The 26,551-nt window shown below is 45.6% G+C and overlaps 1 protein-coding gene across 2 annotated transcripts in view; it reads right to left on the reverse strand.

Moving 5' to 3' along the window:
- The window catches only part of GCNT4 (glucosaminyl (N-acetyl) transferase 4), a 30,871-nt gene extending 10,073 nt beyond the window's left edge, over window positions 1-20,798 (reverse strand). The window contains exon 1 of one of the 2 annotated variants that reach the window (XM_005211233.5): window positions 20,624-20,798. The gene's annotated coding sequence lies outside the window, so the exon portion shown is untranslated. Of the gene's footprint in view, window positions 1-6,633; window positions 10,631-20,623 lie in introns of those variants that run through there. The other variant, XM_010808850.4, reaches the window with a different exon arrangement.
- Window positions 20,799-26,551: the final 5,753 nt, after the last annotated feature.

A 26,551-nucleotide genomic window follows, 5' to 3' on the forward strand; every position in this document is an offset into this window, starting at 1 on the left:
AAAGTGAGCTCACCCTTAGAAATTCTGCCATCACTTACTCTTGTGTTCTGTCACTGACTATTCACTGATTCACTTGTTCTTGTAGTGACCAGTGTTAAAAACTGGGTTCTCTGAGAATCCCTAATTATTTTAGAAAATTTTCTGGGTGCAATTTCTCTCTACCTAGTGAATATACCCTGTGTGTGTGTGTGTGTGTGTGTGTGTGTGTGCTCAGTCAGTCATGTCTGACTCTTTGTGACCCCATGGACTGTAGCACACAAGGCTCCTCTGACCATGGCATTTTCCAGGCAAGCATACCAGAGCGAGTTGCCCAGGGCATCTTCCTGACCCAAGGATCACACTTTTATCTCCTGCACTGGCAGGTGGATTCTTTACCACTAGTGCCACTTGGGACAGCCTCCTATAAATTTTTAAAGTTTGAATCATTATACATCAGTGTAAAAAATAAGATTTGAAGAGTTTATTGATATAGAAATGTCAGAATTTTGTTTCTTTCTTACAGAGAGGAATTACTTAAAAACACTAATATAAAGATGAGCTCACTAAAAAAGAAATCCTGTCCTTCTACTGTAGAGCCTTGATTTCAACAAAGCCACTCATTCTCCCCTTGATGACATGCTCATCATCAAACCCAAGGAAAGCTATGGAGCAAGACCATGAGTGGAGGGATGGCACAGCCTAGATGCATTTCTTCAGTGCCCCCAGAGCACCTGAAGTCAGCAAAGGAGCAGGAAGGCCAGTTTTTTGCTCCGATGACCTTACATCTTCATTGTTCTAGAGGGACGATCGCAGTCAGTTCAGTTCAGTCGCTCAGTCATGTCTGACTCTTTGTGACCCCATGGACTGCAGCACAGCAGGCTTACCTGTCTGTCACCAACTCCCGGAGCTCGCTCAAACTCATGCCCATCCAGTCAGTGATCCCATTCAACCATCTCATCCTCTATTGTCCCCTTCTCCTCCTGCCTTCAATCTTTCCCTGCATCAGGGTCTTTTCCAATGAGTCAGTTCTTCGAATCAGGTGGCCAAAGTACTGGAGTTTCAGCTTCAGTCCTTCCAGTGAATATTCAGGACTGATTTCCTTTAGGATTGACTGGTTTGATCTCCTTGCAGTCAAAAGGACGATTGCAAAAGGCAAGTAATTACCAGGCTGTGAGCAGGTAAAGAGAAGCAAAAAGCAAAGGAGAAAAGGAAAGATATGAGCATCTGAATGCAGAGTTCCAAAGAATAGCAAGGAGAGATAAGAAAGCCTTCCTCAACGATCAATGCAAAGAAATAGAGGAAAACAACAGAATGGGAAAGACTAGAGATCTCTTCAAGAAAATTAGAGATACCAAGGGAACATTTCATGCAAAGATGGGCTCAATAAAGGACAGAAATGGTACGGAAGCAGAAGCAGAAGATACTAAGAAGAGGTGGCAAGAATACACAGAAGAACTGTACAAAAAAGATCTTCACGATCCACATAATCACGATGGTGTGATCACTCATCTAGAGCCAGACATCCTGGAATGTGAAGTCAAGTGGGCCTTAGAAAGCATCACTACAAACAAAGCTAGTGGAGGTGATGGAATTCCAGTTGAGCTATTCCAAATCCTGAAAGATGATGCTGTGAAAGCGCTGCACTCAATATGCCAGCAAATTTGGAAAACTCAGCAGTGGCCACAGGACTGGAAAAGGTCAGTTTTCATTCCAATCCCAAAGAAAGGCAATGCTGAAGAATGCTCAAACTACTGCACAATGGCACTCATCTCACATGCTAGTAAAGTAATGCTCAAAATTCTACAAGCAATACATGAACCGTGAACTTCCTGATGTTCAAGCTGGTTTTAGAAAAGGCAGAGGAACCAGAGATCAAATTGCCAACCTCCGCTGGATCATCGAAAAAAGCAAGAGAGTTTCAGAAAAAAACATCTATTTCTGCTTTATTGACTATGCCAAAGCCTTTGACTGTGTGGATCACAATAAACTGTGGAAAATTCTGAAAGAGATGGGCATACCAGACCACCTGACCTGCCTCTTGAGAAATCTGTATGCAGGTCAGGAAGCAACAGTTTAAACAGGACATGGAACAACAGACTGGTTCCAAATAGGAAAACGAGTACGTTAAGGCTGTACGTCACCCTCCTTATTTATCTTATATGCAGAGTACATCATGAGAAACGCTAGACTGGAAGAAACACAAACTGGAATCAAGATTGCCGGGAGAAATATCAATAACCTCAGATATGCAGATGACACCACCCTTATGGCAGAAAGTGAAGAGGAACTAAAAAGCCTCTTGATGAAGGTGAAAGAGGAGAGTGAAGAACTTGGCTTAAAACTCAACATTCAGAAAACTAAGATCATGGCATCTGGTCCCATCACTTCATGGAAAATAGATGGGGAAACAGTGTCAGTCTTTATTTTTGGGGGGCTCCAAAATCACTGTAGATGGTGATTGCAGCCATGAAATTAAAAGACATTTACTCCTTGGAAGGAAAGTCGTGACCAACCTAGATAGCATATTCAAAAGCAGAGACATTACTTTGCCAACAAAGGTCTGTTTAGTCCAGGCTATGGTTTTTCCAGTGGCCATGTATGGATGTGAGAGTTGGACTGTGAAGAAAGCTGAGCACTGAAGAATTGATGCTTTTGAACTGTGGTGTTGGAGAAGACTCTTGAGAGTCCCTTGGACTGCAAGGAGATCCAGCCAGTCCATTCTAAAGATCAGTCCTGGGTGTTCTTTGGAAGGACTGATGCTAAAGCTGAAACTCCAGTACTTTGGCCACCTGATGCAAAGAGTTGACTCATTGGAAAAGACCCTGATGCTGGGAGGGACTGGGGGCAGGAGGAGAAGGGGATGACAGAGGATGAGATGGCTGGATGGCATCACTGACTCGATGGACGTGAGTCGGAGTGAACTCCGGGAGTTGGTGATGGACAGGGAGGCCTGGCATGCTGCGATTCATGGGGTCGCAAAGAGTCGGACACGACTGAGCGACTGAACTGAACTGAGCAGGTAAACAGTAAGCACAGTGTGGCTTCCCTGGGGGCTCAGTGGTAAAGAATTCACCTGCCAAGCCAGGACACTGGGTTTGATCCATGATCTGGGAGGATCCCACATGCCGAGGAGCAACTGAGGCCGTGCACTACAACTACCGAGCCTGTGCTCTGGGTCCGGGAGCCACACCTACTGAGCCGGCACTCTAGGGCCGGTGATCCAAAACTAAGCCTGTGCTCTAGGGCCTGGGAGCCACAACTACTGAACCTGCGCTCTAGGGCCCAGGAGCCACGACTGCTGAGCCTGCGCTCTAGGGCCCGGGAGCCACGACTGCTGGGCCTGCGCTCTAGGGCCCCGGAGCCACGACTGCTGAGCCCACGTACTGCAACTACTGAAGCCCATGTGCCCTAGAGCCCGTGCTCCACAAGAGAAGCCATCACAGGGCGAAGCCCGAGTACTCCAACTGGAGAGCAGCCCCTGCTTGCTGAAACTAGAGAAAAGCTGGCACAGCAAGGAAGACCCAGCACAGGGGAAAAATGAAAAGAAATGTGTGACTGCGTCAGTAAGACAGCACAGTATAAATCGAGGACAAACGGGCCTCAAATAATAAGAGGTTGTAGTCTCCAAAAGGAGGGAAAAAAAGGTTTTCCAGTCACTGTAAAAGTAAACTTTCTTTTTTCCCTATTTTTTTAAATCAGAAAGTCAGAATAGTCCAAGGAAGAAAACGAAGCTGACCAGTAATCCACCACCTGGCCATAGTACTCTGTGGACAGTGTACCCATCCAGACTGCTTTCAGTAAACATGCCTGTTTTGGCTTGTTCTTTTTGTTGTTGCTGTAAAAACACATTTTTTTTTTTAATTAATTCTTAATGGAGGATAGTTGATTTTCAGTGTTGTTGTTAGCTTCTGCTGTGCAGCAAAGTGAATCCATTATATATGTAGATTTATCCACTCTTTTTTAGATTCTACATATAGGTCATTGCAGAGTACTGAGTGGACTTCCCTGGGCTATACAGTAGGTTGTTATTAGTTATCTCTTTTCTATATAGTAGTGTATATATGTTGATCCCAATTTATCCCCTTGCCCCCACCCTTGGCTTACTTTCAAATAAGAAATCTCACTTTATAAGCACGGTTGTAGCTATTTCTTTTATTTTGAAACATAGTGTGAATGAGTCCTATTCTAAACTGGGTTTGTGAACTGTTAGAAAATAAAGGATTTCTAACTGAGGTCAGCATACTTTTCTACAGGAAGAAACATCGAAACAATAGAATTGACTTTTTGGGGCTTTTCCCACAGAAGCTGATTTAATTATCCCATAATTCCTGAAGAAGCTTAGAAGCAAAAGCTAAAGCTGCCAGGGACTTCAGTGGCGATCTGAGTCCAAACTCCTTCTCTAAGTGAGGAAGCAGAGGCCTAGTTATCAATAGATGCTGTCTCACTCCTCACCTTCCCCCACTACATGCGCCTTTGTATTTCCAGCTGCTTCTCTTCAAGGAACTGGGCAGAGGGGGCCGTCTGCTGCCCCGCCCCCCAGGTCCCTCAGAAGGCACTCAGTCCATCTGGCTCCACTGCCCCCTTAGCTGAGGCTGTTCTGCCAGCGTGGGTGCACACAGGCCCATCTGTCTAATGGTCCATGCTGAGCCAGTACCATTTACAGTATCTTAGGAATTCCAGCCAGTAAACCTGTGGGGGAGGTACTGTCATCTCCATGTTTAAGATTAGGGAACTGAGTTTCAGAGGATAAAGAGCTAGGATGAGGAAGAGCCAAGATTTTCAACTGTGGCTGATTTCAGAGCCTACACTAGTAACTGTAAAGCAAGCCTGCCATTCAGTCTCCTGGCAGTAGAAGAACCCTGTTGGTTCTACAACTAAAAGGTCAGGGAGTCCACCCATCCCTTTCCACACTACAGGAGCCACCTTGATCCAGGCCAGCACCATCTTTTGCTTGTATATGAAGTAACCTCCTTACTCGCCCGCCTTGTTTCCCTCTAACCCACTCTCTGTACTGTATAGACAAAGGTATCTTTTGAAACCATCAGTCAGATCACACCCCCGGCCTGGCCCCACTCCCCACACCTACACCACCTTCATTTGGGTTTCACTGCATACAAAACTAAAATCCTAAGTCCTTGCCATGGCCAGAAGGCCTAGCTAGTTCCTGCCCCTGCCTTCCTCTCTAACTAACTTCATTTTATTCAGTCTTTTTTTTTTTTTTAATCACTCATTAAGCTCTAAGCAATTCCAGCCTTTCTACAAGTTCCTAGAACACCACCTCGGGACCTCTGCACTTTCCTGCCTCAGGACCTCTGCACTTGCTGTTCTCCCATTGGGATCATTTTTCCTGAATCCTGGCCTGACTGGCCCTTCCATATCCCTCAAGTTGTAAGAGAAATATTCTTCCCTCTGGTCCTCTCTAATCACCCTTCTCGAATCTCTTTCCTGAATGTCGTACTCCTATTTGCTTCTCAACACTCATCCCGCATAGGAGGCAGACTCTTTGCCCTCTGAGCCACCAGGGAATCCCACCCTCATCACAGCAGCAGTTAACTTATTTACGTCTGTCTCTGGGACAAGCCTTATTTATACTCTACCGCCTGCCCCAAGTACACACCTACCTGGCCCAGAGTGCTGCTCAGCAGGACAAAGTCAGAAGACTCACGTTCCATCTGGGCTCTGCCACAAAAATGCCTCGAGTGACCCTGGTTAAGTCATTTAATCTTATCTGCACACGTATGCGTGCTCAGTTGTGTCTGACTCTTTGCGATCCCATGGATTGTAGCCCACTAGGCTCTTCTGTCCATGGAATTTTCCAAGAATACTGGAGTGGGTTGCCATTTCCTTCTCCGAGGACTCTTCCCGACCCAGGGATAGAACTTGCATCTCTTGCGTCTCCTGCATTGGCAGGCAGTGCCACCTGGGAAAGCCCCCATCTAATCTTGGATAAGTTTTTTATTTCCCAAGTCTTGAGCAAGATAATGGTTTTGCTCCCCAACAGTGCTGTTATGAATGTCTTATACCACCATGCATATGAAATAACTATGCAAAGAGAACTGTGATATGCAGAAATCAGGTACTAGGACCTTTACAGGATGGATGATTTCTTGGGAAACCAACATATTGACTCTTTCCCAGTTTTATAAAATAGTACATTCATTATATTTCTAAAATAGTACATTCATTATTCTCTTCATTCTGACATTCAATTATTGTTTTTCACTTCCTGAAAGCATTCTTTTTTTGTTAATGCCTGACGCATAGTGTTCTTGAAGACATACACCTATCTTGGATTTTGAAAGGCAGAAAAATTTACTCTAGTTAAATTTAAAATTTTAAAATTTAGAATTTTTTCCCCACGTCTGCTCTATATCTTCTGAAAGATCAAGAGCCAAAGAATTCCTTTAAAAGACACCCAAGGAGAGCCAACAGAACTACTTCTGTGTGGTTACAACCAGCCAAACTGTTTATGTAACTCCATGCATTGCAGTAGCTATAAACTTTCCCCGAGTTCATTATCTTTAGGGCGATTCTCTAGATAGTACAAAATTGAAGTGACTCCCTCTAGGATCCCTGGCAAGCAAAGCCAGCTCCAGGAACCACTAACAAAGCAGTCCTGAGAAAGCTGCAGCAATTTGAGTACCCAAAACATACCCTTGAACAGGGCCTCCCCTGGCTCAGTCGCTCAGATTGTCCGTTCAGTTAAAACTGTCCCACTGGGGCAACGAGATGCCCTTCATCCAAAGGGGAGCTGGTTATGGTCCCTGCGGAACATGTCACAACTGATAGTTTCCTCTACAGGCAGCAGGCTTCTGTTGACAAGTACAAGGACTACGGTCACAACTTTTCTTAAACAAAGGTTTACTTAACCCACAAGATGTGAGAACAGAGGTCTGAATAAAAATGCTGGATGGGAATCTCAGTCTATCAAACACCTCTTTACATTATAATTCTTCCAAATAGCAACTTGGCTGGCTCCTCTCAAGCTTGGGAGAGATTTATAGGGTCATTTAAGGTCACATGGAAACAAGCAACCCGAATCAGGATGTACTTACCTCACGTCCGACCCTCAAGGTCATCAGAAATCTGGGCTTGCAGCAATGGAGCAAAAAAGTGCCGAACTCAGCCAGCTTTTTATAGTCACACCAATTAGGAGACAGCCAAGGATTCTGGGCTTTGTTTCATCTGGTCCACAGGGCAAACCTCAAAACCTGATCGTGTATCCTGCTGGGCAAAGCTATATGACTTAAGAAGTCTTTGCTGAAGTCCATGGGGTCGCTAGGAGCTGGACACGACCGAGCGACTTCACTTTCACTTTTCACTTTCACGCATTGGAGAAGGAAATGGCAACCCACTCCAGTGTTCTTGCCTGGAGAATCCCAGGGACGAGGGAGCCTGGTGGGCTGCCGGCTATGGGGTCGCATGGAGTCAGACACGACTGAAGCAACTTAGCAGCAGCAGTAGGAAGTTGAAAGGACCAGAAATGATCTTACTGGGTGAAGTTTTTTATTTTGTAGCCATTTGTGCCCCTCATTATGTTGCAAAACAAGATTGGGGCTGGGGACCAGGTTGAGGGTTAGTTCAAAAATACCTATGCTCTCATATTTTAGCTCTGATGGCAATAGCTTAAATCAAATATTTCCTTCTTTGCAGATATAAAGGTTACAAACAAGATGTTTATTGATGTACTTAATCTGTATCTCCCAAGTTTATAAACAGCAAAGTTACATTCCTTTCTCTAGTTCTTGTCATCTCTGCCTTCCATACTTAGCTGGCCCAATACAAACCAATACATAGTTTATGCTTTATGTTCTAACTGTAAAATGTGGCTTTATTTTGGCTTCTTTTTCTATAAAGAGGAAAACCTTAATTGGAAAACATTTAACTCCTTTAAACAAACAAATGAACAAACAAATGCATGTTTAGTGTGCTAGAAAGAAGAAAGAACTTTCTCTGTGCAGCGTGTACCTGGGGTCCATCCCACTCCAGCAATTTCTGGAAGCACTTATTTGGTACTATATGGCTAACTCTCTATTTCACACTGGCCAAAATTAATTCCTCAGAGGGGTTATGCAGCAACTGAAGAGGTACAATAACTCTGATTTCCACATGTGCATTTAAAGTAGAATCTCCAATGCTCATAACTACATCACAGAGACAGCACAGGGACCCGCAGATGTGAATCAAGGTTATGGACAGCAGAAATGGCTTAAGGCCAGGCCACACTCTTCTTGAATGGATTAGACACACACAGTTTTAAATCATCAGAAAGGCTCCTTTGTTTGTCTTCTGTGTTCCACCAATGTAGTGGGGAGCCGAGCCGGAGATTTCAATATGCTTCTGCACTTTCACTAAAAAATTCTAGGCTGGCAACACTGTCAGGCTGTCACGACTGAGTCAAGATCTGTATTGTCCTGAGAACTTGTGTGCACAGAGACACAATAAAGTTAAGATCCAGGAACTTAAAGGGATGGAACAAATAAAATTGGCAGGGCTCAGGAAAATTCTGCCAAAACAGTAATTTCAAAAGCAGAGGTTTTGTGTAAAATGTCTTACCCAAAGTCAAATCTAGAAATGACTTCAGAAAATTCTCCAGCTGGCATCTCCTAAAGGAGGCATTGTAGCAATGGTTTTTATTACTATGTTTATTTTTACTGAGGTATAGTTGATTTATAATGTTAAGTTTCAGATGTACAAAACAGTGATTCACAATTTCAAAGGTTATAGTCTATTTATACTTATTATAAAATATTGGCTATATTCCCTGTGTTGTACAATATACCCACGTAGCTTATTTATTTTATACATAGTAGCTTGTACCTCTTAATCCTCTACCCATATCTGGCCCCCGCCCCTTCCCTCTCTCTATTGGTAACCCATTTATATCTGTGAATGTTTCTTTTTGGTTATATTCTTTAGTAATGGTTTTAATTAAGATAACAGGTCTCAACATGGAGGTTTTATTTTTGGCTAATAAAAATTTTGAAGATTATTTAGTTAAAAACTAAGTATCTCAGCAAACTTATATGCCAACTCAATAGAATGCAAAAGTAGTAATCAGACTCTTCAGGTCTCCAAGTGAATTATAATGTTACAATCACTGAAACAGTGTGGCCAGAATAGACAGAATTCAGTAGGGTGAAATTCAGAAGCAGATCTGGTAGGGAAGGATTGTATTAATAGGTATGGCTCTGGTAAAGATGGCAATTGCCTCCCAACATCCACCCTCCCTTTACTACGAGAATCTCTATATTGTTGACAGCAGAACCATACCCCTCTAAAAGACTTTTCCCCCTGCCTCCCTTGTAGAGGAGCAGTCAATGAAATACAGTGTGGGGTATCTGGGAAAGCTCTTCAGATGAACCTGATTCACTGGTATGCCATCTGTGGCTTTCCTTCCCCGTTCATCCACTTTTCTGCTTGGAATTCTGACATGATGGCTCGTATGGTAGCAACCACCTTGGGACCATGAACAGGCCAAGAGAATACTAGCAACCTCAGCCCCCAAATCCTCAAACCATGCAACCAGCAGTGACCACCCACTCTACAGTTTTATTATGCTAGTAAAATAAGCCTTTATACGTGTAAGCAAATTTGCAAAGGTGCAACTTTGAAAGAACATATGAAAATGGTAATGCTTCACACAAACAAATAAAGCTTAAACTGAAACCAGGTTAAAGTGTCCACTTGAACAACAGTATAATCCTATATACAGGCAAGCACAAATGTGTCTCACATGAAGCTGAAATTCTCATCTGTTTGGATTTAGAGGCAAATGGTGGTTTTAGATAAACCTCTGAAGAAAAGCAAACTCTCAGAGTTACCAATTTAACTCTGATACTGGCATGAACTGAGCAGTCTGCTCACCAGGCCTCAGGTAAGCTCTCTTCAGCTTACAGCATACCCCCTCTTGGATCTCTGAAGGTCACCTTGCAGGTTGGCTGCCTTCGTGAGAGCATGTTTTGCAACAAGCTTGTTGTATGTCAAGAAACAGAGTATCAGCACCATGGAGGGTGAAGTGTGTCCAGCTGTTCTTCCCTCCTCCTCTTGCATGCTCCCCTTCCTCTCCTCCCTGCCATACCCTCAGCTGCCTCCATCTCACCCTCCTGCTTTATCTGTGCATAGCATTAAGGTTTGGAATTTAAAGCCAAGGTTTCTGAAGTCCTAAACTGCACTGACAAGAGGTCACTAATCTTGTTAGAACTCTGCCTCCTCATCTGTGAAAGAGGGTCAGGGGTGCTCACTCCCATGAATACAGTGATGACTAACTCAGCTCATGCACTGGGTATACTTTGGCAGGAAAAGCCAATGGGTGCCATTTGAGAAAACCATTAAAAAAAATCAGTAGTGTTAAAAAGTCTTGTTCCTTAGCCTATCCTAGAAAAGCTGTCCCATAAATGTGGTGAGGTCATGGGTGGGTGAGTGTCTGGATAGATGGATGGAAAAATGGGTGGCTGGCTGGCTGGAGAGGTAGATGGACATGGATGGATTCGTGGTTAAAATTTCAGCCATTTTTTTTTCTCTTTAAACATATTTTTTTTTAGTTGAAGGATAATTGTTTTACAGAATTTTGCTATTTTCTGTCAAACCTCAACATGAATCAGCCATAGGTATACATATGTCCCCCTCCCTCCTGAACCTCCCTCCTACCTCCCTCCCCACCCCACCCCTCTAGGTTGATGCAGAGCCCCCTGTTTGAGCTTCCTGAGCCATACAGCAAATTCCTGTGGGCTGTCTATTTCACATATGGTAATGTGAATTTCCATGTTACTCTCTCCATACATCTCACCCTCTCCTACCCTCTCCCCGTGTCCATAAGTCTGTTCTCTATCCTCATGTTTCTTTTTTCTTTTTTAAAAATTAATTAATTTTAATTGGAGGCTAATTACTTTACAATATTGTGGTGGTTTCTGCCATACATTGACATGAATCCACCATGGGTGTACATGTGTCCCCATCCTGAACCCCCCTCCCACCTCCCTCCCCATCCTATCCCTCAGGGTCATCCCAGTGCACCAGCCCTGAGCACTCTGTTCCATGCATTGAACTTGGACTGGTCATCTATTTCACATATGATAATATACATGTTTCAATGCTATTCTCTTAAATCACCCCACCCTCGCCTTCTCCCACAGAGTCTAAAAGACTGTTCTTTACATCTATGTCTCTTTTGCTGTCTCGCATATAGGATTGTCATTATCATCTTTCTAAATTCCATAGGCATGCATTAATATACTGTATTAGTGTTTTTCTTTCTGGCTTACTTCACTCTGTATAATAGGCTCCAGTTTCATCCACCTCATTAGAATTGATTCAAATGTATTCTTTTTAATGGCTGAGTAATACTCCATTGTGTATATGTACCACAGCTTTCTTATCCATTCATCTGCTGATAGGCATCTAGGTTGCTTCCATGTCCTGGCTATTATAAACAGTGCTGCGATGAACATTGGGGTACACGTGTCTCTTTCCCTTCTGGTTTCCTCAGTGTGTATGCCCAGCAGTGGGATTGCTGGATCATAAGGCAGTTCTATTTCCAGTTTTTTAAGGAATCTCCACACTGTTCTCCATAGTGGCTGTACTAGTTTGCATTCCCACCAACAGTGTAAGAGAGTTCCCTTTTCTCCATACCCTCTCCAGCATTAATTGTTTGTAGACTTTTTGATAGCAGCCATTCTGACCGGTGTGAGATGGTACCTCATAGTGGTCTTGATTTGCATTTCTCTGATAATGAGTGATGTTGAGCATCTTTTCATGTGTTTGTTAGCTATCTGTATGTCTTCTGGGAGAAATGTCTGTTTAGTTCTTTGGCCCATTTTTTGACTGGGTCATTTATTTTTCTGGTATTGAACTGCATGAGCTGCTTGTATATTTTTGAGATTAATTCTCTGTCAGTTGCTTCATTTGCTGTGGTTCAGTGGCATTAAGCACAATTACACTGTTGTACAACCATCACCAGTACTCATCTGCAGAACTTATCATCTTCCCCAAGTGAAACTCGGTGTCCATCAAACACTAAACACTCCCCTCTCCATGGCCCCTGGCAACCGCCATTCTAGCTCATCTTCCTATGAATTCGACTACTCTAAGAACCTTGTTTTAGAGGAATCATGCAATATGTCACTTCATAGCTGGTTTATCTCACTTAACACCAAGTCTTCAAGTTTCACTCACATTACAGAGCACGTGTAAATTTCCTTCCTTTTAAGGCTGCATAGTATTTCCTTGGATGTACAAAACCACATTTTGTTTTTCCATTTGCGGAAAGTGTCTGTTTATGGACACTTGCATTGCTTCTACCCTTTGGCAACCGCGAATGCTGCTGCTGTGGACACGAGTGAACAAACACTAGTTCATGGCTTTGCTTTCACTTGTGTTCATATGTTACACGTCTTTATTTTTATATATCCTATTTCTATCCCCCTTCACTGGCTGCCCATCCATCCAGCAAACATTTACTGTGTGTCTACTACGTCCCAGGCAGGCATGGCGTTGGATCCTGCAGAAATACAACTAGAGACTATGCTGTCTGGCGGAATAAATACACAGACAAAGAACTAGTGAGGTTCTGAGAGACTTGACAACACAATTTGAGGAATCCCAGTGGTTTTGTTACATTTAAATTTTGTTGTTTAGGGATAAACTCCCAGAAAAGGTAAGTCACTAGCTAGCATTTAGAAAAGTTTCTTTTCTTTAGAGATTCTTTTGCTGTGGTGTTCATCTTATGTTAGGGCTTCCCTGGTGGCTCAGACAGTAAAGAATCTGCCTGCAGTGCGGCAGACCCAGGTTTGAGCCCTGGGTTGGGAAGATCCCCAGGAGAAATGAATGGCTACCCACTCTAGTATTCTTGCCCGGAGAATTCCATGGACAGAGGAACCTGGTGGGCTACATACAGCGCATGGGGTCGCAGAGTCGGACACGACTGAGTGGCTTTCACATTTTCGCTTTTCCTTCGCATCTCCCCTCTGGCTGCACATCGCTTACTCCAGTTGCATGATCTTCACATCACTTGGCAGTATTTTCCCACGATCCAGCCTTGGCGACTTACTTTGTGCCTACCTGTGTGTCACTCTGCCTCTCTCCCCCAACCCATCAGCTTTCACATCTCTCTGCTTCTGCCTGAGAGTAGAGCAGGCTATGGCTGGAAGGGCTGAAGGAAGGGAGAACCTGGGGAAGACGACAGCTGGCAGAGACAGCCCTCCTTACTGCCCCCCAGAAGGAACGTGGGGGCATGGGGCAAGGATGCCACACTGCAAATATCCAGCCACGCTGCAGTGATGCAGAGAAGGAACACAGGGGCTGGGCTACGCCTAGTTCTTGCTGATCCTGGGCTTGCCCTCTGCTGCCATCTGAATGAGTTCTGCCAGAGGCTGTCCTGGTAGGATCTGGTAGATGACCAGGAAAATACCAAGGTCTACAGAAACAGGATTGAAAAACAAGGTTTTCAAAGTCCTGCAGAACCTTTATCCAAGAGCAGACCAGCTGACAGACCTGAGTCTGAGCACAGCCAGGAAGCTTTCCTTCAAAGCGACAACCTCATCTATTTTCCCCTGAACTACACTGGAAAAACAACAAGGCGGGCAGGAAGAAGGAAAAGCAGTCAAAGAGGCAGAAGTACAGGATATCATGGAGATTTCCTAGAGATTACAAACAGTTCCCTTATCACCCAGCACTTCTTTTTTTCTTGCCATGCTAAGCTAGAATGTCACATCAAAAAAGGTTTGGTAGCATCCTGGAGGAGGAAAGTAGGCTTGGATTTTATTGGGATTTTTTGCAGTTTGGTTTAAAGCTGGTCTTTCAACGCAGCGTGACAGAGGAGGGAGAGGGCTTGAGTAGGACTGCATAAAGTGCTAGTTGCTTAGTCATGTTCGAGTCTTTGCGACCCCATGGATTCGAGCCCACCAAGCTCCTCTGTCCATGGGATTTCCCAGGCAAGAATACTGGAGGGGGTTGCCATTTCCTTCTCCAAGGGTCTTCTCCAACCAGGGACGGAACCCGAGTCTCCTGCATTGCAGGCGGATTCCTTACCACCCGAGCCACCTGGACTGGATAAGGATCATGAATGATCGTGAAGGACCATGAATGTGAGAGCCCAGGGGTCCAGGCGTTTTTCATGCTCCAGCAACCATGGCTCAAAAGCATTCTCGCCATAAAACTGTTCTGCTTTCTGCCTTTTAAAACTTTTGTGTGTGTGTGATTATTTAAGTGTACTCCTTTAAGAATCAACCCTCTGACATACATCACAGCAGGATCCTCTATGACCCACCTCCCAGAATATCGGAAATAAAAGCAAAAATAAACAAATGGGACCTAATTAACCTTAAAAGCTTCTGCACATCAAAGGAAACTATCAGCAAGGTGAAAAGACAGCCTTCAGAATGGGAGAAAATAATAGCAAATGAAGCAACTGACAAACAACTAATCTCAAAAATATACAAGCAACTCCTACAGCTCAACTCCAGAAAAATAAATGATCCAATCAAAAAATGGGCCAAAGAACTAAATAGACATTTCTCCAAAGAAGACATCCAGATGGCTAACAAATACATGAAAAGATGCTCAACATCACTCATTATCAGAGAAATGCAAATCAAGACCACTATGAGGTACCATTTCACACCAGTCAGAATGGCTGCGATCCAAAAGTCTACAAATAATAAATGTTGGAGAGGGTGTGGAGAAAAGGGAACCCTCTTACACTGTTGGTGGGAATGCAAACTAGTACAGCCACTATGGAGAACAGTGTGGAGATTCCTTACAAAACTGGAAATAGAACTGCCTTATGATCCAGCAATCCCACTGCTGGGCATACACACTGAGGAAACCAGAAGGGAAAGAGACACGTGTACCCCAATGTTCATCGCAGCACTGTTTATAATAGCCAGGACATGGAAGCAACCTAGATGCCCATCAGCAGATGAATGGATAAGAAAGCTGTGGTACATATACACAATGGAATATTACTCAGCCATTAAAAAGAATACATTTGAATCAGTTCTAATGAGGTGGATGAAACTGGAGCCTATTATACAGAGTGAAGTAAGCCAGAAGGAAAAACACCAATACAGTATACTAACGCATATATATGGAATTTAGAAAGATGATAACAATAACCCTGTGTACTGATGAATGGAACAGTCTTATGGACTCTGTGGGAGAGGGAGAGGGTGGGAAGATTTGGGAGAATGGCATTGAAACATGTAAAATATCATGTATGAAACAAGATGCCAGTCCAGGTTCAATGCACGATACTGGATGCTTGGGGCTAGTGCACTTGGATGACCCAGAGGGATGGTATGGAGAGGGAGGAGGGAGGAGGGTTCAGGATGGGGAGCACATGTATACCTGTGATGGATTCATTTTGATATTTGGCAAAACTAATACAATTATGTAAAGTTTAAAAATAAAATAAAATAAAAAAAAAGAATCATATATGAGCAAAATTTCACATTAAAAAAATTAAATAACCCTAATCTCCCAGCAAAATACAGACTTGACCACAAAATATCTAAATTCTAGAGCCTGGAGGGATAGAGTCCTGAAGCACAGAGAAATGACAAGGCACATTTTTTTGCTTCCCATTAGTTGGAAATTTCTGAATTCACCTTAATCTGACCATTAACAAGCTGAAACTTACCTTGGATCACCTACGCAAAAAACCAAGACGCTGATGGTATAAACATAATAGGGAGGGAAAAGCAATTGTCAGAGACCAACTGCTCCTGCCGAATGTACTAGGGAGACTGAACCATGGGGGGCACTCAGGAAGGATCTGGAAACAGGCCTCACATGGAGAAACCACGCGAGGGGCACTTCCGAACAGCAGTAATTTAAATGCAAACACCAGTGGGGCTGATGACAAGCATTCTTCCAATTTTAGGCCCCCCAGGGTCCATAAAGATGCCAAGTTTTTAAGCCTCATTAACTGTGACAAAGGCCTCTAATCGAGATGCTCCTGTTGTTATTTACTTCCTCAGGCCAGGACACCAGCAGAGAGATCAGCAGAGGGCTCAAAGGTTCACGTGAAAAAGGACAGAAGGACCCAAACAGATCTGGGCAAACTTGGGTCTAGTAAGATGAAACTGAACAGAGATACATACAAAGGCTAACAGTCAGGTCCACGAAATTAACTGCATCGTACCAGCTGGAGAAACGTGATTTCACAGGAGCATCTGGAGAGAATGGTTCAGGGTTTTGGCTGACTGTATATTCAGGAAGAGTCCCAGTTTGTTTGGTACAAGACTGCCAAAAGATTTTTAAAAGGCAGAAAAACCAAACCAGAAACCAAACCAGTATAATCCTGGGCAACATGAAAACCACAAGCTGTAGAACGTTAGAGCCTAAAGGGATCTTAGCATTTTCCATCAGCGTAGACTGTGGGACAGAGGAACGGATGGGTCTGTGTCTGGGTACCACCCTCTACCAGGACACTGTCTGATGGAAAAGTAAGCAGCACAGTGAGCTAGTGACCACAGGAGGGAAACGGAAGGCTAAGACCAAAGAAGGGAAAAAACAAAGAGGCATGGCTGCAAATATTAATTCATAGGTTTACTGGGCCCCACTGGCAGAGGTTCTGATTTAGCTGGTCTGATGGCTGCAGAATTGGCATTTCTAGCAAGTTCCCAGGTGACGCTCGTGCAGCTTGTCCAGGGATCACACTTTGAGAACCGGTGCTCTAAGAAACAACATCTTGTTTTCACAATATATATATATATATTTCTAAGATTTTCCTAAGACACAATGGCCTGTTTTTCTGCTAAGTCCAAATTAGGGAGAATTTACTGGTTTTGAAACACCACACATTTATATTTAAGAATATGCTCCTTCTAAAACCTTATTGTTTAGCAGAAGTTCCACCTTTGCTTTCTGACCCTTAGTGTTTCTTACTAGCTCAGCTTCACAAAGCAGACTTCTGCTTCCATTTCTGGCATTTTTATATAATAGGCAGTTTCCCTCTGGTCTTCTACTTTTCCTGAATTTTCTATTGTGTTCAGCAAATCAAGCTTCATTACATATTAAGATGTGACCTGCTTTTACCAAATGGTATCTGGTTTCCCATATCTTCTAAAATAGTAAATATTGACCCAATCCTTTCCCTTAAAATCCACACTGAGCACACCATGCCTGGGGGCCCATTAGGTTTTGAAGCAGCTGCATTCAACTCCTGATTAATATAATTTGATCTTATATATGTGAAGCTTCAGCCTGTAGATCCCAGTTGGTAAATAACCAGCATGTGAAAATGCCTATAAAATGGCATGCAAAGCAATGCAAATTAATACAAAACATATATCTCTAAATTGCTTGGGAAAAGTCTGTAAGCCTTGACATTGTTATTATCTGCTTTGCTTATTGCATTCTGACAAGCAGTGACCAGATCCTTTTATGAATTTCATGCAGCATCCAGCATGTTATACTTGTTGACTTGCTAAGGGGGAAGTGACCCTGCCTGTGAGTCAGGCAAATGGGATCCTGGCCTTAACTTCCACTGCTGTTGGGCTCTCTGGACTTGGACAGGATCTCAAAATTCTGAGTCTCCGATTCTACATCTGGAAAAGATGGGAATGAGATCATCATCATAAAACCACCCGCTCTAAGGCTTCCCAAGCATTCATTATGCACCAGGTACAAGGCACACAGGCACACACTGTACAGAGATGACGTACACACAAGTGTTGTGCACACACAATGCACACATGCCTACCTTGTGCACACCTCATGCACACAGGCAATCCTCCCCACAGCCCCTGAGCAGGGACCAGAACACACACCCCTCCGCCGTGGGGCCATTTCAGAGACCAGGAAACCAGGGCAGAAAGGTAAGGAAACGTGTGAAAGGTCACAAGGTAGGCAGTGGAAGGGTCAGAGCCAGGGACTCAGCAGTCACATTCCAGGGGCCGCTCTGAGCTACAGTGCAGCTCTCTTTCATGGTTTCCATCTATGTTCCTCCTCATCATTAAATTTCCACGATCTACAAAGTAAAACTTCAAATTTCACGGTCATGTGGGTTTCAAAACATCGCTTCAGTAGATGGTGATGGTTTATGTTTTATGAGTTTGACAGTGGAATGACAGCATAATCAGACTGTTTGTAACCTACTACATTAGTTATGTGGCTTCTGCTTAGTTACGTGGCTGCTACTCATCCATCAGACCACAGTGATTGTGTGCTTAGTCACTCAACTGTATCCAACTCTTTGCGACCCCAGGGACTGTGGCCTGCCAGGCTCTGCCCATGGAATTTTCCACGCAAGAATACTGGAGTGGGTTACCATTTCCTCCTTCAGGGGATCTTCCCAACCCAGGGACTGAACCCAGGTCCCCTGTGTTGCCTGCCTTGGCAGGTGGGTTCTTTACCACTGAGCCACCTGGGAATCCCACTCATCCATCAGGTCCACCTTAAATCTCCCCAAGAAGGCTTCCTGCCTCCCCCAGATCAGTGAGCTACATCTGTCCCCCTGCACCCCAATATGGGCCTGGCACACAGTAAGGGCTCACTGAATTTGGGACAGATTGGCTTTTCAACCTCACATCACACAACCTTCCTATCTTATTGCTTTCTTCCTGCATCTAAACCAAAAAAGGAAACCACAGTTTTACTTCATAATCATAGTTTTAGCCATCACAGTTTTCTTCCAGTATGTGGGGCTATGATAAGGCCCAGGGCACCAAATCATACTGAGCAGTCACATTCCAGGGGCCGCTCTGAGCTACAGTGCAGCTCTCTTTTATGGTTTCCATCTATGTCCCTCCTTACCATTAAATTTCCATGATCTACAAAGTAAAACTTCAAATTTCACTGTCACGTGGGCTTCAAAACATTGTTTCAGTAGATGGTGAACGTGTTAGCTTCTGTGACTTCTATCGTCAGTCATTCTCAGGGGACCAGGAACTGGACATCACTACAGCCCCACCTGCCCCCGCCCGCCCAACTGAGCTCATTCAAAGTCAGTGATAACTATTGACTGCCCACCTATCCTGAGGGTACTTAGTGTGAAGCCAAGCGCCAAACTTGACTTACTGCCCAAAACCCGCCATTCACTCTTACCTCCCTCTGTGCAGACCTTGTGGCATTCAGTAAATGTGCCTCTCAAAGGAGACAAATTTACAGTTGTCCCCACTTCCCGCCCCCAAAGGAAATCCTTTCACTCAGTGCCACACAACCTGATTCTTTGGATACTGTTTCTCTGCAAATACAAGCATGATACGATTCAACAGCAGCTTAATTGATCATTTCTCACAGAGAATTGATTCTTAGAAAGTGCAATAGAGGAACTGCTTTCTGCAGTAACCTCCTGACTTTTAAAGATTTTACTTCCTCAAGACGCCATCAACAAAAGCTGTCAAAACTGACAGCTAGGTTCTAGATTGTCTTAAACTGATAGGTGGTTCAATAAGGGCATGCTTCTGTAAAACCAGAAGAGGTGACTTCTATCTACCGAACCACATGAACATTTAATTTAATATCACTGAATGTCATTCCCAACTCCCTTAATCTGGTTTGCCTCTTTTCAGTTTAAAGGACGAGAAGAGGGAACGACAAGTGCCTAAGGGCGAAGGTCACCTCTCCCTTATCCAGCGAGAGGAAAACACGGTTCCCACTACAACCACAAGGAAAACCTCGCCGAGCAGGACAACTCAGTTCTGAAATATACATACAGTATCCATCCGCTCGCACTGTTAGCCTACGTGAAGATGGTAAACTGACTCGAGAGCCTAGATCTCTTGGCTCGGATCCTCGGAGGCTCCCAGCTCGATGGAGGAGGTGCCGCCACCTCACAAGGGGACGATCCGGGCCAGCTCTGCGGTACGAAAACTTGACCGTAAAAAGCGCAGAAGCTCGTCCCAGCGGCAGGCGCGGCGGGGAGGACCGCTCCGCAGCTTCTAATCCGCGACCTACTGAGAGACGCGCACGCCCACCTGGTCCTAAAGGAGAAGCCACGCCAGCAGCCCATTCCCGCGCGCCGCGTCCCGTGCCGCCCACGAGCAGCGCGGCGCGGCGACGCGCCGCGGGTCCAGGGCTGCGGAGAGGCTGGCGACGGCGCGGCACAGCGTGCGTCCGACCCCCGGCTCCGCAGGTCCCTCACAGACCCGCCCCTCGCCCCTCACCTGGGCGGCTCTCGGCGGCCGGGAGGAGAAAGACCGCAGTATCCCCAGCCCCGGAAGGGGCGCGACGGGGAGCCGCGTCCTCACCGCTCGGGGAGAGCCCGGGACCAAACCTAGGTGCGGGTGCGCCCGGCTGCCCCCGGCCTCCCAGACCGGCCCTGCCCGGCGCCGGGAGCCCGGGGTGCGGGCACCACGGCCGCGTCTCTGCAGGGCAGTCTCAGGCAGACGCGCGCTGACCGCCCCGCAGCCGGGCGGCCTCGGAGAACTTTGCAGCGTCCGGCCACCGGCAGGGGCCCGAGTCAACGAGGGCGCGCAGCCGGGCCAGGGCTCAGCTAGGCTCGCGCGGCGGCTGCCCCGGGCTGACCCCTTCCTTCCTACCTCTCCCTCCCCCACCGAGCGAGGGACGCGGCGCCCAAGTTCTCCCCGGCGGGGAAATGAAAGTCGTGAGGAAGGGGTCCCGGGCATCCGAGGCTGGGCCAGGAGACCCGCACGCTGGCCCCAAGCGTTCCTCGCCGGCCTGCGTGGCCGAGTGGACTTACGAAAAGGGAGCAGGGGAGCCCCGGGCGCGGAGTCCCCGAGTCGCTCCGGCCCGGCCGCGAGCTGCGCTTTAGGCTCCCGGCCCCTCGGCGGCGGCGGCAGCCTCTGGCTCCAGGCTCTCGCCTCCTCCTCGTCCTCCGCCGCCACCTCCTCGGCGCGCCCGGCTGGGGAGTCGCTCTCCCCCGGCCGGGGGCTGGGAGCGCGCTGAGCGGCCCCCGTGACGTGGAGGGAAAGGAGGAGCGTCGCCGCCGCGCTCCCGCAGAGGGAGCTCCGGCCCCGCGCTCCGGGGCCCCGGCGCCGCGCCGGGGACTAAGTTCCCAGGTGCGCGGTGCGCTGCGCTCTCCGCCGCCGCTCGGAGCGTCAGCCAGCTTCGGTTCCCTCCCCGCATTCAACAGCAAGAAAGCGGAGGTCTGGAGAGCTAAGTGACTTGCCCAGAGATGATCAGAGGGCGGTGACAGAGCAAACACATCTGCGACTCGTTGCTTTTTCCTTTGCGAGGCTCCGGTCCTGCAGGAATCGCCTCGCTCTCACTGGTTAAGACCCACAGGTCAGTGTCCCAGGCAGCCTGGAGAAATACCTAGGAGTGGAGTGGGAAGGTGGAGTTTTATGCCCCATAAATAGACTACAAAGTTGTTTTCCCGTCTGTATCTGCAGGTCAAATAGACACTCTAAGGCTTCCTCTTTACCGTCAAGCGGGGGTGAGGGTGGCGGGCCGTGCCGGCATGGTATCCGGTCCCATTTCTGTTCACCCAATTGCCGGAAACACGCCTACTTAACCAACTGGGCAATATCTACGCCTCAGCCTTGGTGGCGGGTTCTTGTGAATAGACCAACTCTGAGAAGTGGATGCCCTACCTTCCAGACCTTCTAATTCCCGACCTTCCAGACTTCTCTCGCTGCGCTCCGAGTCCTTGGTGGCCAGCGAGGCTCCTGGGGGGCCACCTTACAGGCCAGGGATGCACCAGGGAAGTCAGTCCCAGCCGGTTTCTTCCTTCCGTCCTCAGTTAACCCACGTTGACTGAGCGCCTGCTGTATGCCAGGTGTGTTGGTGAGGAGCCAGATCGGACCAGGTAAAACCGGTTAGGCCTTACGACCCAGGAATCCTAAAAGAGGGAGCTGCATAGGACCCCATATCCTTTACTCCTAGGCTCTGAAATCTGCCCACAGTAGTAGAGACTCTGAGATCACCCTGCTTTAAAAAAAAAAAAAAAAAATCCCCAGTGTTTGGAAAACAGGTATTTTAATAAATACTCTAATACTTTGCACTTATTTTCAAGCAAATGGCCAACTTTGCATTTCTCTCTCCAGTGGGGCCCCCCTGTTTCTGGAAGAGTCATTAAAGGTCACATTATTCACCCTTCTGGTCTCCCTCATGATAATGATAAGAACAACTAAGCCTTCTGTTACCTGCTGTGAGCACTGTTCTAAGCAATTTGTGCAGATTAATCTTTCAACCCTCACAACTTTATGAGGGAGATGCTATTTTTTCTATTCTGATTTTCCAGAGGAGAGGGAGGCAAGTGAGGGGAAATGACATGCCAGTAAATGGCAGAACCGGAACTCAGACTAGCATGGTCTGCCCCAGTGTCCATGAGATAACAGCTGAGGAAACTGTGACTTCCAGGGCTCAGTGGTCCACCAGCCACCCTCAGCCCGGCTCCCACCATAGGCCCCAGTTATCTAAGCAAGGGCTGCTATGAAATCCATACACACATAGTTTCTCCCAAATTGGTCAGTTTAAAAATTTGGATATATCATATCATAAAGTAGTTGTCCATTCACTTACTTGCACCCCTGTTTCCAACTCCAGGATCAACCTTTTGTCATAAAGTAAACTGTTTCTATGATAAGACCTTAAAAAATACCTGTATGGACTTCCCTGTTGGTCCAGTAGTTAAGAATCTGCCTTCCAGTGCAGAGGACACCCATTAGATCCCTGGCTCAGGAACTAAAGATCCCACATGCTGTGGGACAACTGAGCCCAAGAGCTGAAGATCCCAAGTGCTGCCACTAAGACCCAACACAGCCAAAACAGAATTAAATAAATAAATATTTAAAAGTACCTTTACCATAATGCTTGTAAACTCTTTTCTACCCAGACTATATTCAGTTCATTCCCTGTCCTCTTCAGTTACCCTCTTCCCTTAAAGCCTTGCTCTGATCAGCATCCCAGGTCTTCAGGAAGGATGCCTCTCAGCTGCATAGGTATGTGTTTATGCTTAGTCACTCAGTCATGTCCAATTCTTGTGACCCCATGGACTGTAGCCCACCAAGCTCCTCTGTCCATGGGATTTCCCTGGCAAGAATACTAGAGTGGGTTGCCATTTCCTTCTCCAGGGTATCTTCCCAACTCAGGAATCAAACCTGTGTCTTCTGTGTTGGCAGGTGGATTCCTTACTGCTGAGCCACCAGGGAAGCCCCTAGGCTGGGTGGTGGCCCCCTAAGGCCTCCACTACACCCTACAGTGTGCTTAGCACTCCTGGGGTATTAGTCTCCCAGGACTGCCGTAACAAGTCACTACAAACTGGGTGACTTCAGACAGTATAAACTTATTCTGTCACAATTTAGAGTCTAGAAGTGTGACATCAAGGCATTGGCCAGACTGTGCTCTCTTTGAAGGATCTTAAGTCCAGTATGGGCTTCCCTGGTGGCTCAGTGGTAAAGAATCTGCCTGCCAATGCAGGAGACTAGGGTTCGATCCCTGGGTCAAGAAAGATCCCCTGGAGGAGGAAATGGTAACCCACTCCAGTATTCTTGCCCAGGAAATCCCATGGACGGAGAGGAGCCTGGTGGGCTACAGTCCATGGGGTTGCAAAGGAGTTAGACATGACTTAGAGGTAAAACAACAAAGAAATCCACTATGACCTATTCATAACTTGATTACATATGCAAAGACATGAACTTTGAGGGGACACTTGTCAACCCAGTACAACCCCCAAAAGTCACTGTTAATGAAAACACATTGTTTGAGCTAAGAATACAAAGAGGCATGCATAAATCACAGACCTTGCCCTCAAAGAAAGACACTGAAGTTACAGAGGTAGTAACTACACATGTCCTGTACTCAGAACATGCATCACCAACAAGACAGGAGATGCTTAGAATCAGCTGCCTGGGACCAAATGGCAGCCATGCCAGGGGAATTCAGAGGAATTCCCTTTGGACTATGTCCAAAGGGACATAATCACTGAGGATACCACTAAAGGACTTCACTCAGAGTACAGGGAGTTCCAAGCAGGTCCTTGAAGGAAAAGTAGGAAAGGCGAAGCTAGGTAAGGAGGGCTTGTCAAAAGCACAGCTCCAAAGGGGAAGGTGTGCCTGAAAGAATCTTACTTGTGAAGTTTTGCTATAGAAATGGGAGGCTGAAAAGGATGTAGGTAAGTGCCTTACAGAGTGGAAGAACTCAGTGAATTACTCTGACTATGATAATACTATGCTGTAATACTGCAGCAGTGAGCATGCTGTGGAGTGGTCTCTAATTCATTCATGTTATTTGGTCTTTATGGCAATCCTGAGTGCTGTTATACAACCAAGGATCCTGGGGCTCAAAGGAAGAGTAACGTGTCCAGGTAAATCAGCAAATCAGTTGTAGAACTGGTAGGGAAACATTGGTCTTGCTATTCTTCATTCAGGAATTCCACCACAAAATAATGTGCCTCCTGGGTTACCCTTCCAGTCCTGATTGTGTTGTTCTTGGCCCAAGGAAACCATTTGAAGAAGACAGTAATCCTGGAAGAAATGGAAATGTCTTCTAAGAAAAGTCATGTAAATCCCAAATTGGAATTGTGGTAAACCCTTCCCAGCCATCTGAATTGCTTTCACAAAACCTTATGAGGAATTTCTAATGTATTTAAAAAGTCTTCTTAGGCCTTCAGAGACATCATAGGATCCAGTGTCTTTCTGCAGAACTAACTTAGCTGGTTATCTTAAGGAAATAGGGGCTGAATGGAACTTGAAGGCATACAGAGACGCTGGTAAGAAGTTGAGGGGAAGTTGAATCCAAAAGACAAGAAATTATACCACAGGTCAGCAGAAACTGATAATTCAAGCTCTAGGTCTGGGCTCACCAGCGTGGAGGCAAGCACAGATGACCAGATCTTGGCATGTTTGGGAGGCTTTCTAATAAGAATTTGTCACAGGCTACCAACGGGAAGCAAGAAGGAAGTCTAGCCTTGGGTTGGCTATCTGATACTTAATGTGTTTCCCTGGATTTTCCTTTACTTAGCAAGCATGTAGCTTGCCAGATTCTCTGCTGGCTGAGTGTTTAAAGGTATATTTAAGGATGAAATGCTTTTGAGACTAATGTGATTCACTGAACTCTTGCTTGTGCAAAATGCTGCACTGGTTGCTATGGAAGAATACAAAAATACAACAGCCCTTGACCTTGGAGAAAATCCCATTTAATTTAGGAGACATGAGACGTATAAAATGTGCATGATATAAGTGAGACTAAATGAAATGTGTAAGCAGTTTCTGATGTTTAGATACAACTTCTCACAACGAGGCCCTCCCAGCTCCCCTTTTTAAAGCCATGTCCTGCTTTGGAGAAAGGACCAGGAGGGGTGCAGCGAGTGGGACAGAGATGTGGGGGTGCTGGGGCAGTAGTGGCTGAGAGCTCAGTCCAGGCCCCGAGCTGGCCGGCCGGCTGATGGAGTTTCACAGAAAAGCGCTTCAGGGAAGAGCTTGCTCTCGGGAAAATAGAGAAATAGGGGCCCCTAAGGCTGGGGAGGCAGTAGACTTTTCCCTGTATGTCGACTGAGGGACTCATGTCATTTGGCTTGGCTTCTAAAGGAAAAGGAGACCCACCACTACAGAGACTTAGGGCCCTAGGGCTCACATTACTATACATAAAGTCATTTGTGGCACAGAGCCAAGCTCTTCCAAATTTAAGTGTTCACTCTTTTTAATCTTGGTTTTTATTTGGGTCAAAATCACCATTTTCTTTTTTTCCCCCTTTTAAAAAAAATTGAAGTATAGTTGATTTATAATGTATTGGTTTCATGTGTACAGCAAAGTGATTCAGTTATACACACATATATGTTCTTTTTCAGATTCTTTTCCATTACAGGTGATTACAAGATATTGCAAACCAACCTTTTTTTAAACCTCTTCATTTCCATCACCAGCATTTCTTTTGGGGACATTTTTACACAAAGAGACATAGTTTCTGTTTTGTTTAATCATTCACGACAGTTAATGAGTAGGCAATAATGAACAGAACCAAAAGAGCTGTGCTGAACTGAAGATGCTGGGGGATTGGCAAGGCTCACCCACTAGCTGGGTAACTTGCCTCACCATTTCCTTGCCTCTAGCTTTGAAGGACATGAGCCAACTTCGTATCTCAGCCACAAGGCCAGACATCATTGAACTTTAAGGTATCTCGTGAACAGCTAAAAACAGAAATGGTAACTGCTTTTACCTTTAGAAGTATCACTACTTACATTATAGCTTCAAATGTTCACACCTACTGTTCCTACTTTAAAGGAGCCTAAATGAAAGAATATGAACTTACAAATATGGCCAAGGAATTTAGAAGTTAACTATGCAGCCTATATGAGGGACTTTAAGATACAGGCAGCTTGATCTATTGTTCAGTCACCAAGTCGTGCCCAACTCTTTGCAACCCCATGGACTGCAGCACACCAGGTTTCCCTGTTCTTCACTATCTCCTGGAGTTTGCTTGAATTCATATCCATTGAGTCAGTGATGCTTATCTAACCATCTCATCCTTGATCTGGCATGGCTTCAAATTCCATTCTTCTTATTTAACTGGTAAGAGAATTCAGGACATGAAAACATTACAATTAACATTTAAGCAGAAACTTTCCACATTTCTTGGCTTTTATGTGTTTAAGAGAGATGTATCCCTGGTTTCCTTTTGCAAAGCAGGCTTCAACAAAAATGAAATGAGAAGAAATAGAAAATGAGAG

The sequence above is a fragment of the Bos taurus genome, chromosome 10 (genome assembly GCF_002263795.3).
Source record: "Bos taurus isolate L1 Dominette 01449 registration number 42190680 breed Hereford chromosome 10, ARS-UCD2.0, whole genome shotgun sequence".
Lineage (NCBI taxonomy): Eukaryota > Metazoa > Chordata > Mammalia > Artiodactyla > Bovidae > Bos > Bos taurus.